The sequence below is a fragment of the Salmo trutta genome, unplaced genomic scaffold (assembly GCF_901001165.1).
Source record: "Salmo trutta unplaced genomic scaffold, fSalTru1.1, whole genome shotgun sequence".
NCBI lineage: Eukaryota > Metazoa > Chordata > Actinopteri > Salmoniformes > Salmonidae > Salmo > Salmo trutta.
In genome coordinates this window covers 1-13,309 of record NW_021822866.1, presented here as the reverse complement: position 1 = coordinate 13,309, position 13,309 = coordinate 1, and the positions used below count along the sequence as shown (strand labels likewise).

Below are 13,309 nucleotides of genomic sequence, written 5' to 3'. Positions count from 1 at the left end.
TTCATCGACTACAGCTCGGCCTTCAACACCACAGTACCCTCTAAACTCATCACTACGCTCAGGGCCATGGGTCAGAACCCGTCCCTGTGTAACTGGGTCCTGAACTTCCTGACGGTCCGACACCAAGTGGTGAAGGTAGGCAACCACACCGATCCCCAACACAGAGGCCCCACAAGGGTGGCGTGTTCAGCCCCCCTCCTGTACACCTATGACCGCGCACTTCTCAAACAAAATCATCAAGTTTGCTGACGACAACCGTGGTAGGCCTGGTTACCGTCAACGATGAGGAGACCGCCTATAGGGCGTAGATGAGAGCCCTGGCAGACCGGTGGAAGGAAAATAACCTCAGCCTCAACAAAATGAAGGATTGTGGACTACAGGAGACAGTAGAAAGCAAGCCCCCCATCCACATCGACGGGGCCGCAGCGGAGAGGGTCAAAAGCGTCAAGTTTCTCGGTGTGCTTATCACTAACAACCTGAAAACGGTCCCTTCACACAGTGTGGTGAAGAAGGGCCAACAGCGCCTCTTCAAACTCAGGAGGCTGAAGACTTGGCTCGGGCCCTAAGACCCTCACAAACTTCTACAGATGCACAATTGAGAGCATCCTGTCAGCCTGTATCACCGCCTGGTACGGCAATTGCACCATCCGCAACCGCAGGGGCTCCCCAAAGGGTGGTACGGTCAGCCCGACGCGTCACCGGAGGCACACTGCCTGCCCTCCAAGAAGATCAAAGGACCTCAGCTACCAAGCAAAGGCCTTTTCACCCCGCTACCATCTAGACGGCGGAGACAGAGCCGGGACCGAGTGACTGAGAAGCAGGCTTCCATCTCCAGACCATCAGGCTGTTAAGCAGTCAACACTTGCAGCCCTCCGCCCAGTACCCTGCCCTGAAGCTTGAGACAACTGCCCTGTGTACATACAGTCACGGAACACTGCTCGCTTAAATGTATTGACATACTACACTCTAGTCATGGCCTCATCATATGTAACTTTGAATTTTTCGGGATTATGTGTATTGTTTTGTTGTCGCTAGGTATTACTGCATTGTTGGATCTGGAAGCACAAGGATTTCGCTGCACCTGCGATAACATCTGCAAATCTGTGAATGCAATAAATGAATAACCTTTGATTTGATTCGACTGGCACAGCACTGGCACATAACCATAACAATGTACAGTATGACGTAGAGCACGTCGTACCATACATAACCATAACAACGTACAGTATGACGTACAGCACGTCGTACCATACATAACCATAACAACGTACAGTATGACGTACAGCACGTCGTACCATACATAACCATAACAACGTACAGTATGACGTACAGCACGCCGTACCATACATAACCATTAACAACGTACAGTATGACGTACAGCACGTCGTACCATACATAACCATACAACGTACAGTATGACGTACAGCACGTCGTACCATACAGTATGACGTACAGCACGTCGTACCATACAGTATGACGTTACAGCACGTCGTACCATACATAACCATAACAACATACAGTATGACGTACAGCACGTCGTACCATACATAACCATAACAACGTACAGTATGACGTACAGCACGTCGTACCATACAGTATGACGTACAGCACGTCGTACCATACATAACCATAACAACATACAGTATGACGTACAGCAGGTCGTACCATACATAACACCCACACCTACTCGTAATTACTATCATTGTCGCACAAGAGGAACGAAAAACATTCCGCATATGCATTTTGTTTTCTCCATCCACCGTTTCCTCACGCATAACCAATCTCTGTAATATTTCCACAACGCTCCATGCGCGAGAAATGCATAAGTCCAGCACAGCAGTTGTAACTCCGGAGACCTTCTCCCCTACCTCACCTTGCTCATCAACTCATCCTTGACCGCTGGCTACGTCCCTCCCGTCTTCAAGAGAGCGAGAGTTGCACCCCTTCTGAAAAAACCTACACTCGATCCCTCCCATGTCAACAACTACAGACCAGTATCCCTTCTTTCTTTTCTCTCCAAAACTCTTGAACGTGCCGTCCTTGGCCAGCTCTCCTGCTATCTCTCTCAGAATGACCTTCTTGATCCTAATCAGTCAGGTTTCAAGACTGAGCATTCAACTGAGACTGCTCTTCTCTGTGTCACGGAGGCTCTCCGCACTGCTAAAGCTAACTCTCTCTCCTCTGCTCTCATCCTTCTAGACCTATCTGCTGCCTTGATACTGTGAACCATCAGATCCTCCTCTCCACCCTCTCCGAGTTGGGCATCTCCGGCGCGGCCCACGCTTGGATTGCGTCCTACCTGACGGTCGCTCCTACCAGGTGGCGTGGCGAGAATCTTTCTCCGCACCACGCGCTCTCACCACTGGTGTCCCCCAGGGCTCTGTTCTAGGCCCTCTCCTATTCTCTCACTATACACCAAGTCACTTGGCTCTGTCATATCCTCACATGGTCTCTCCTATCATTGCTATGCAGACGACACACAATTAATCTTCTCCTTTCCCCCTTCTGATAACCAGGCGGCGAATCGCATCTCTGCATGTCTGGCAGACATATCAGTGTGGATGACGGATCACCACCTCAAGCTGAACCTCGGCAAGACGGAGCTGCTCCTCCTCCCGGGGAAGGACTGCCCGTTCCATGATCTCGCCATCACGGTTGACAACTCCCTTGTGTCCTCCTCCCAGAGTGCTAAGAACCTTGGCGTGATCCTGGACAACACCCTGCCGTTCTCCACTAACACTCAAGGTGGTGACCCGATCCTGTAGGTTCATGCTCTACAACATTCGCAGAGTACGACCCTGCCTCACACAGGAAGCGACGCAGGTCCTAATCCAGGCACTTGTCATCTCCCGTCTGGATTACTGCAACTCGCTGTTGGCTGGGCTCCCTGCCTGTGCCATTAAAACCCTACAACTCATCCAGAACGCCGCAGCCCGTCTGGTGTTCAACCTTCCCAAGTTCTCTCACGTCACCCCGCTCCTCCACTCTCTCCACTGGCTTCCAGTTGAAGCTCGCATCCGCTTACAAGACCATGCTGCTTGCCTACGGAGCTGTGAGGGGAACGGCACCTCCGTACCTTCAGGCTCTGATCAGGCCCTACACCCAAACAAGGGCACTGCGTTCATCCACCTCTGGCCTGCTCGCCTCCCTACCTCTGAGGAAGTACAGTCCCGCTCAGCCCAGTCCAAACTGTTCGCTGCCTCTGGCCCCCAATGGTGGAACAAGCTCCCTCACGACGCCAGGACAGCGGAGTCAATCACCACCTTCCGGAGACACCTGAAACCCCACCTCTTTAAGGAATACCTGGGATAGGATAAAGTAATCCTTCTAACCCCCCCCCCCCCCTTAAAAGATTTAGATGCACTATTGTAAAGTGGTTGTTCCACGTGGATATCATAAGGTGAATGGACCAATTTGTAAGTCGCTCTGGATAAGAGCGTCTGCTAAATGACTTAATGTAAATGTAATGTATGTACTCATAAATTCATCCACATAAACAAGTGTGACTGGTCAAGGTCGAACCTCTGTTCTTATTTCCCCTCTTTGTCCCACTTCCAAACATAATTGCTGTTTACTGAGTATTCAGCCCCACCACTTTACTGGTGGGAGAGGATAAATGTTAATCCCCATACGCTGACAGTTTGACAGGAGGAAAGAGTCAGACAATCTCTGCATTCCAGCTCAACGTTTTCAACGCTTCCCTACGGAACACTAGCCACTGGCCATAGACGTCGGTTCAATATCTAGCTTTGATTTACATTTGGTTGAGTTGTCAACTATGGTGAATTCAACAAAAAATGGCACAATGTCATTGGATTTCGGGTAAAAGTACGGTGAAAAAAATACTAAATGCCCCTACATTGATTACTTTTTGTGAATCCAGGGAGTTTTCCATGTTGATTCAACATCATCACATTGATTTTATGGGGGGGGGATTGAAATGACGTGGAAACAACGTTGATTCAACCAGTTTTTTTCCCGGTGGGTACTGACGTCACTGACAGTCTGACATTCGTATGTTGGCGGAGATCCCATGGAGTTCATGTCTTCAGAATACATGTGTGTGAGTGTCTGCTTGTGTGTATTCATTGACGCAACTTCACCTCCTTCGCAGGGGACTTGTCCTTTATGGACTGCGTGTCGCAGTCTCGTTGATGTGGACTTGGAGAGGGTAAGAAGAGGACTGAAGAACACAATCTGGAGAGGAGTTGAAGGGGCTGGGGCTTCTCTCAAACCTACAACTGCAGATTGTGTGCGAGAGCTTTCTTAAAACCCCTCCATCTTGTATGTATGCATTCCCCTTGGCTACTAGCATCGCCTTGAGGGCTGAAGCGGCCCTAGCTAGCACAAACTCCATATGGCCCCAGAGAGAGAGAGAGCACAGTAGACTATATGATTACAGACATTGACCCTTTCTCTCTCAGCTCATTCACTGTCAAGCCACTACACCTCTGTCTGATCACAGCCAAATTACATCGTTCCTCAAAAGAACAGACATGGAAACAACCACACATTCACAGCCCAGTAAGCTGTACAACATCAGAAATGCATACAGATTGGGCCCAAATCAGCACCCGAAGAACACCAGAAAGCAACCTGTAACCAAAATATCCAAACACTCTTAGATAACTTTCTGGATACCACATTCACTCACAGTAAAGAAGGCATCAATCTAGCAGTAAAAAACATCAACTATATATTCAGGCAAATGGCAAAAAGAAGCACAATTGAAATTGATAAAAAACACACAAAAAAGACCACAGATGACAACTGGTTTGATGCAGATTGTAAAATTATAAGGAAAAAACTTAGAACACTATCCAACCAAAAGCACAGAGAGCCAAATAATGGTGAATTACGCCTTCATTACTGAGACTTTAAAACTATAAATGTACACTCAGAACCAAAAAAGCACAGTACAACAGCAAGCAGCTGACAACAAACAACTTGTGGCAAAATTGTAAAAAGCAAAAAATATCAAAACGAGGAATTAGCGATACAAAATGGTGACATATGGACAACCAAATCAAATCAAATGTATTTATATAGCCCTTCTTACATCAGCTGATATCTCAAAGTGCTGTACAGAAACCCAGCCTAAAACCCCAAACAGCAAGCAATGCAGGTGTAGAAGCACGGTGGCTAGGAAAAACTCCCTAGAAAGGCCAAAACCTAGAAAGAAACCTGGAGAGGAACCAGGCTATGAGGGGTGGCCAGTCCTCTTCTGGCTGTGCCGGGTGGAGATTATAACAGAACATGGCCAAGATGTTCAAATGTTCATAAATGACCAGCATGGTCAAATAATAATAATCATAGTTGTTGTCGAGGGTGTAAAAAGTCAGCAACTCAAGAGTAAGTGTCAGTTGGCTTTTTCATAGCCGATCTTTGAGAGTATCTCTACCACTCCTCCTGCTATCTCTAGAGAGTTGAAAACAGCAGGTCTGGGGACAGGTAGCACCGTCCGGTGAACAGGTCAGGGTTCCAGCAGGTCTGGGACAGCAGGTCTGGGACAGTGTATCACATCTGGTGAACAGGTCAGGGTTCCAGCAGGTCTGGGACGAGCAGGTCTGGGACAGGTAGCACATCTGGGTTGATACAGGTCAGGGTTCCAGCAGGTCTGGGACAGGTAGCACGTCCGGTGAACCAGGTCAGGGTTCAAGCAGGTCCTGGGACAGCAGGTCTGGGACAGGTAGCACGTCCGGTGAACAGGTCAGGGTTCCATAGCCGCAGGCAGAACAGTTGAACCCATTTAAAACACTCTACAACAATACCGTTCAAATTGATACAAACGCAGAACAACGCAAATACGGCTCAGTGAGCACAGCCTTGCCCATTGAGAAGGGTAGACACAGGAAAGCCTGGCTCCCTGTAGAGGAAAGGCTGTGCAACCACTGAGACAGAGCTGCATTTCCTGACAAAATGTCAAAAATATAAAACAATTAGAGAGTGTCATTTCCCCAAATTTGAATCCCTTATTCAAGGTTTCAAAAGACCTCTCTGATGAGAGTAGGCTACCCCCCGTCCTGTTGGGGGAGGACGCAGAGAGCTGTGGGTTGGCAGCGCCACTACATTGCTGCCTGCCATAGATGAGGGACAGTGTCTGACAGACCAATCAACCTGCACATGTCCTCTACTGTATGCTTATTGTTATTGTTCAATGTGTGGTTATTTGACCCTTGGTTATTGTTGTTACTGTTGTCCTGTTGACAATTTTGATTCTTATTATTTCATATTGTAAATATCTAAAGTAAGCTTTGACAATATCTACATTGTTACATCATGCCATAAAATAAATTGAATTGAAGAGAGAGAGAGAGAGAGAGAGAGAGAGAGAGAGATTCTTAACACATGGCTCTAGCTCCTATTGTTAAAAACCTTATATGTTCCATCTATCCTCTATGTCCCTCAGATGAAAGATGCTACATTCAGGTCAGAGGGTAACACAACAATCGTGAGGCTGGCACTCACTGGTCACAGGTCTTGCTGACCACCTGGTGACCCTGGTCAGCTGGACCAAAGGCTGTGTGGGTTCACAGGCATCCTGTTATGCATGACCTCTGACCTCACAGTGGGTTGGGCCTCAGATGTGTGGATGAGCTACAGGGAGCTGGTCAAAGGTCCAGTCTTCACAGAGCAGTGCTGTGAACCTGAATTAAATTAGGTAGCTGCTGCCCAGTTCCCATCACACTGGCCTTTAAGGCTTTATGGTCAAAACAGGCCCTTTGGCGAAGCCCACTCTCCCAGACACACACACAGGAGTGTCTGACTCTACAGTATCTCTGACAGTGCGGTTGGTGTATAAGTAGAGAATACAATGGAACAGATTACTGTGGTGTGGAGTTGTGTAGGGAGACCCTGTGGTCATTTCCACAGATTTCTGCCCAGCTGGCACATAACATTCTGAGAACCATATGTTTCTTAGGTGGGAATTTCAGATCATTTCCTACAGGTTTCCTTATGGTTGTATTTCAAGTCGTGTTCTCAAATTGTTCCGAGAACATTAAGAAACAAACAATGTTCTCCTGTGTGAATTTCAGTACTTCAGCACAATGTTTTTCTGCAGGATTCCTCCTGGTTCTAGTTAAAGTCATGTTCTCAGAACATTAAGAAACCTTTCCATAAAAAACCACAAGAAACACTAGTAAGAATGTTGTACATCCTCATAGTTGTGTTGAGGTGTGTTGGCCGCGCCCACTAATTGGCTACACCTGATCTTAATGAGTGCGTGTTTCCTTTGAAATGGGGGTCTATTTGAATAGACTAAAATGAACAGCTTTGTATGATAAAAATATAAAAAAACACAGAATGCTAGCTCTATCCTAGTGGCACAGTGGACTAATTCTATGAATAGAAAACAGAAAGTCATAGGTTCAAATCTCACTGCCTTAATACAGAAAGTGTTTGCATGATTAATGCCGAAGCAAATTCATTTCCAATGGTCCTATCTGCGTTGGAATTAAAAACAGTCAAACTAACCTAGCAGTGTTATTAAAATATGTTCTAAGTACGTTATTTAATTACCTTCAAATAACCTAGAATTTCCATTCTCAGAAGGTTAATAAAACATCCCATGAAAAGTTTCAGGGAACCATAGTAAAACGTTCTCAGAACCTCCCTGCAACCTAAAAATGAACGTTCCCAGAACAGGAGAAATGTTCACTTCCGTTCTCAGAACATTTTTAAAAGTTCAGTTTACTCGTCAGGAAACGTATGGCTTTGTTCACAGAACCAATGGGAAACCAAAAACGTTGTTCCCACAATTTCCAAGGAACCAAATGTGTTAACTGGGTACAGACTAAGATTCTGATAAACAATGAGTAACATGCAGGGAGGTATACAAACAGACACTATGAATGACATCAACACATGACACACAACAGACAGTACAGAAACAGCCCTCACACAGGCCGCAGGCCACCATTGAAATACAGAACCGTAACACAAAGGACAGCGCATAACAGAGCCATATTTCTACAAATCGGCCCACTTCTCTCGCTCTGGGTCCACTCTTGCCCTCCCGACATTGCTCGTGTTTCCTTTCTTCCGCCTGCCTCTCTCTCTCTCTCTCTACTGGGTTCTGATCTTATGTTTTAGCCATCAGGGTACTACTGCTACCACTCTGCTCAGTATTGACACCAGCCAACATCAACAGCAGAGGTGAGGACACGATGATGACTTAGCCATGCTGCCATGGTCAAAGATAGAGTGGTCTCAGCCAACAGCACCACCACCCACTACTGCTCTCTGGTGGTGGATACCAGAACTGCACTGTACTCCACAGGATGGTAAATTGAGATCCGGTTGGATAGATCAGATTAACTACAACCACATGTTTACAGATGACCATGAAATATGGTTAAGCGATGGCGGCTTGGGTTCAACCCATCATAAATGATAGTAACCTAGAGGTATTGCTGTTTTAGCCCTACAGTAACAGAAACATTCATATTCAAATACATTTGTCATGAGGAAAACATTTTAAACTGCATTTTCTTTCCCTATCCTCAGATTCTGTCTCACATTGTTTTGGGTTCTTTCAATCTCACCAAAGGAGGGTTGAAGTATTGGATTGTACACCACACTGCCTGAAAAAGACTACTTTACCATGGAGAGAGTCTAGTTCTATCTTCATACCAAGTGTGATGGCATCTATGAAGGTGTGGTTGTGCACCCTGTGTATGTTACGTAATCTGTACAGGTGCCACTGTGCCCTTGTGGGAGTGAGTGTTGTCTGAACACGGAAGGTATATGTTTTGTCTGCAGTGGACTATGGTGTTTTGCAGTGTTGGGGAGTAGGGAACTATACTGCTCAAAAAATAAAGGGAACCACTTAAACAAACACAATGTAACTCCAAGTCAATCACACTTCTGTGAAATCAAACTGTCCACTTAGGAAGCAACACTGATTGACAATACATTTCACTGCTGTTGTGCAAATGGAATAGACAACAGGGTGGAAATTATAGGCAATAAGCAAGACACCCCCAATAAAGAGTGGTTCTGCAGGTGAAGACCACAGACCACTTCTCAGTTCCTATGCTTCCTGGCTGATGTTTTGGTCACTTTTGAATGCTGGCGGTGCTTTCACTCTAGTGGTAACATGAGACGGAGTCTACAACCCACACAAGTGGCTCAGGTAGTGCAGCTCATCCAGGATGGCACATCAATGCGAGCTGTGGCAAGAAGGTTTGCTGTGTCTGTCAGCGTAGTGTCCAGAGCATGGAGGCGCTACCAGGAGACAGGCCAGTACATCAGGAGACGGTGGAGGAGGCCGTAGGAGGGCAACAACCCAGCAGCAGGACCGCTACCCTCCGCCTTTGTGCAAGGAGGAGCAGGAGGAGCACTGCCAGAGCCTGCAAAATGACCTCCAGCAGGCCACAAATGTGCATGTGTCTGCTCAAACGGTCGAAGAAACAGACTCCATGAGGGTGGTATGAGGGCCCGACGTCCACAGGTGGGGGTTGTGCTTACAGCCCAACACCGTGCAGGACGTTTGGCATTTGCCAGAGAACACCAAGATTGCAAATTCGCCACTGGCGCCCTGTGCTCTTCACAGATGAAAGAAGGTTCACACTGAGCACGTGACAGACGTGACAGAGTCTGGAGACGCCGTGGAGAACCTTCTGCTGCCTGCAACATTCTCCAGCATGACCGGTTTGGCGGTGGGTTCAGTCATGGTGTGGGGTGGCATTTCTTTGGGGGGCCGCACAGCCCTCAATGTGCTCGCCAGAGGTAGCCTGACTGCCATTAGGTACCGAAATGAGATCCTCAGACCCCTTGTGAGACCATATGCTTGGTGCGGTTGGCCCCTGGGTTCCTCCTAATGCAATACAATGCTAGACCTCATGTGGCTGGAGGTGTGTCAGCAGTTCCTGCAAGAGGAAGGCATTGATGCTATGGACTGGCCCGCCCGTTCCCCAGACCTGAATCCAATTGAGCACATCTGGGACATCATGTCTCGCTCCATCCACCAACGCCCCGTTGCCACCACAGACCGTCCAGGAGGTTGGCGGATGCTTTAGTCCAGGTCTGAAAGGAGATCCTCAGGAGACCATCCGCCACCTCATCAGGAGCATGCCCAGGCGTTGTAGGGAGGGTCATACAGGCACGTGGAGGCCCACACACACTACTGAGCCTCATTTTGACTTGTTTTAAGGACATTACATCAAAGTTGGATCAGCCTATAATGTGGTTTCCACTTTTAATTTTGAGTGTTACTCCAAATCCAGACCTCCGTGGGTTGATAAATTGGATTTCCATTGATTATTTTTGTGTGATTTTGTTGTCAGCACATTCAACTATGGTAAAGGAAAAAAGTAATTTAATAAGATATTTCTTTCATTCAGATCTAGGATGTGTTGTTTAGTGTTCCCTTATTTTTTTGAGCAGTGTACATTCAGTAGGGTAATGACTTGTTGTGCCATGTAGTAGTGTAGCGAACTACAGAAGCTAACCTATACCCATAAAATAGGGTAACGGTGTGCAATAATTTAGTTTCTTTTTCGGCATCAGACCTGCCGGTAACGCTTTGACACCTAGAGTCATAACACTGACAGTCATAACCATGTCATAACTGCAGACATAACACCGTCATGACACATTTAGACCTGTTGTGCCATTTATTACATGTCTGGTTATGACACCTACGTAAGAGTGTCAAACCCACAAAACATTACATCATTATTATTTTTATTGACCATATTAAATTGTAATTGCGTACTAGTCAGACATGCACCTACCCCAAAGCTCAGTTGCTGATGACCGGGATGAATGCAGGAGCACATTTCAGGAGCTGACAAGACACCCTCTTTTTGACTGATGTCTGATAGAGGGCTTATATGATGGTCACAATGCTTCTTGACAGTGTCATAAAGTGTATTTTATTAGTCCAAGTGAAGTGACACAGGATGGTCAATATGCTTCATGAAAGTGTCATAAAGTTGATTTCCTAAAAGCTACTTAATTAAAACATGGAGAAAAAAACCCATCAAGAATTCATTACAAAAAAGGATTTAAGAAAAACTCAAATGAAAAGAAACTTCATGGCAGGGAGAAAACTAATTTGAATAAATGTGGGTTGACACCTATGGTGTCAGTAACAGCCACAAAGCAATGCAATATCTGTCACAACAGGTGTAAATATATTGGTCATGACTGTTGACCATATGACAAGTTATGTCAGCTGTTATGACCGTGTCATAAAGTGTTACGACACTGAGTGTCAAGTGTTTACACCCTCCATAATTCTCACTTGAAACATTGTAATAGGATAAATAACACATTTTAACATATGACCACAACGTGATCAGTCTTGCAATTTGTCGTCTATGACATTTCCCATTTCTCATATGAACACACTAAATAATTTGGATGCAGTGAACTACCCAGCTGGCACATAACGTTCTGAGAACCATATTTTCTTAGAGCTTGGTGAGAACATGGTGGTCCTATGGTTTATTTGCACACAACCTTCCCACAACTTTCTGGGAATGGTGCTGGATAGTTGCTTGGCTTTGGAACACTCAGCACATTTAAGGGACTCCACAAAAAAAAAGTCATTACTTTAATAGAACGTTCCCTAAAAGTTCAAACAAGGTTACATTTCATTTTTGGTAATGTTATAGGAACATTCTCCAACTGGTCTGACATTGGGAATGTTGTCAAATAGGTCAGAGAATGTTAAGAAACAACGTTGTGGAAATTTCAGTATAATGTTTCCTACAGGTTTCCTCATGGTTCTATGTGAAGTCATGTTCTCAAATTGTTCCAAGAACATTAAGAAAACTTCCAAATAAAAACTACAAGGAAACTTCAGTAACGTTTAGGGGTGTTGGCTGTGCTGACTAATTGGCCACACCTAATCCTAATGTGTGTTTGTTTCCTTTGAAATGGGGTTTGTTTGAATAGACAAATGAACAGCCTCATATGAGGTAAAAAAAAACATGGCATGCTAGCTCCATTCTGGTTGTGCAGTAGACTAATTCCATGGATAGGAAACAGAAGATCATAGATTTGAATCTCACTGACGCCGTGTCACAATAAAGAAATGTGTTTTACATGATTAATGCCTAAGCAAATTCATTTCCAAGGGTCCCATCTGTGCTTGGAATTAAAAACAGTTAAGTCAGCTATGTCTTGCTTAACTTCTTCCAGTGTGAAGTAATAGGTAGCATGGCAAACTAGATTTTTAGAGTAACGTCCCCAACACTGGTGTTTTGGATGTTTTCCAGACAAATCCACAGGAATCCCACATCTGCAGTTAAATCATCCATTGCCTCATGGAGCTCACGGAAGGTTGTACACAATCAACGCAAAAGGTCATATTTTCAACAAAACATTTATTGCTGGCATAATGCAACCATAGAAAACACCAGAAGGACCTGGTAACAACTGAAATGTACAAAGGGAGTACAGTAACACAAGTGTGGATGTCTTAATTCCACAGTTCCCTTTGTGTCCCCAGTCATACCAGTAGAGGCTCAGTGCAGGTAGAGGTGTTGCTGGAACCACAGCACCACATTGAGGAAGCAGTCAGCCTGAGTGTCCACACGAGCCAGTGAGTGGGCGTCCTCCGCAAACAAAAGCAACCTGCAAGGGCAAGCAGTTGTATTTATTAGCGGACAACGTAGGAAAACAAAAGCAAGCAATTTCTTATTGGACAAGTTCAGGTAGTCCCTCCCTGTTTCAGTTTGTTCTGCTTCCATTAGGTACCTAACAAATACGGCCCAGAGTTCACACAGGTCAACGAATCATCTAACAATGCTAAACTAGGACGGCGCTGCAGTGGATAGCTGCCGTCTTACCGGCTCCTGACCAAATTCTGCTATAGAACAGCAATCAAATTCTGCATAGAACAGCAATCAAATTCTGCTATAGAACAGCAATCAAATTCTGCTATAGAACAGCAATCGCGAACCTCGATTCGGATAGAGATTTCTACTTCAACGAGTCGGCAGCTCTGGTCGTTTACCCCGGACCTGGCCCTGATCCCCGGGACTCGAAAGAGGAAGCAGCGGCGAAAGAGGCAAGCGAGGCGGCGTCATGATTAGGCTACGTCGGCGCGCATCTAGACCGCCATTGCCGTCTGTTTTGTGGGCGAACGTACAATCACTAGAGAACAAACTGTTGGCGACTATCCTATCAACAGGACCTGAAGAACTGCAATATCCTACATTTCAAGGAGTCTTGCCTGAACAAGGACAATACACCTCACTGGTAAGATCAGAAGGCAGCCTCGGGTAAGCTGAGAGGGGGAGGAGTGTCTCAACAGCTGGTGCACAACTAATTTTAAGGAAGTCTCAGTTTTTGG

The 13,309-nt window shown here is 45.8% G+C and overlaps 1 long non-coding RNA gene across 1 annotated transcript; it reads right to left on the bottom strand.

Annotated features, from left to right (window-relative positions):
* Nucleotides 1–12,318: 12,318 nt before the first annotated feature.
* Nucleotides 12,319–13,273, bottom strand: LOC115186139 (uncharacterized). Its single transcript, XR_003875611.1, has 2 exons — nucleotides 12,917–13,273; nucleotides 12,319–12,588 (listed from the first exon to the last, which is right to left on the bottom strand). It is a non-coding gene; the product is annotated as an uncharacterized LOC115186139 (long non-coding RNA).
* Between the last annotated feature and the right edge of the window lie 36 nt (nucleotides 13,274–13,309).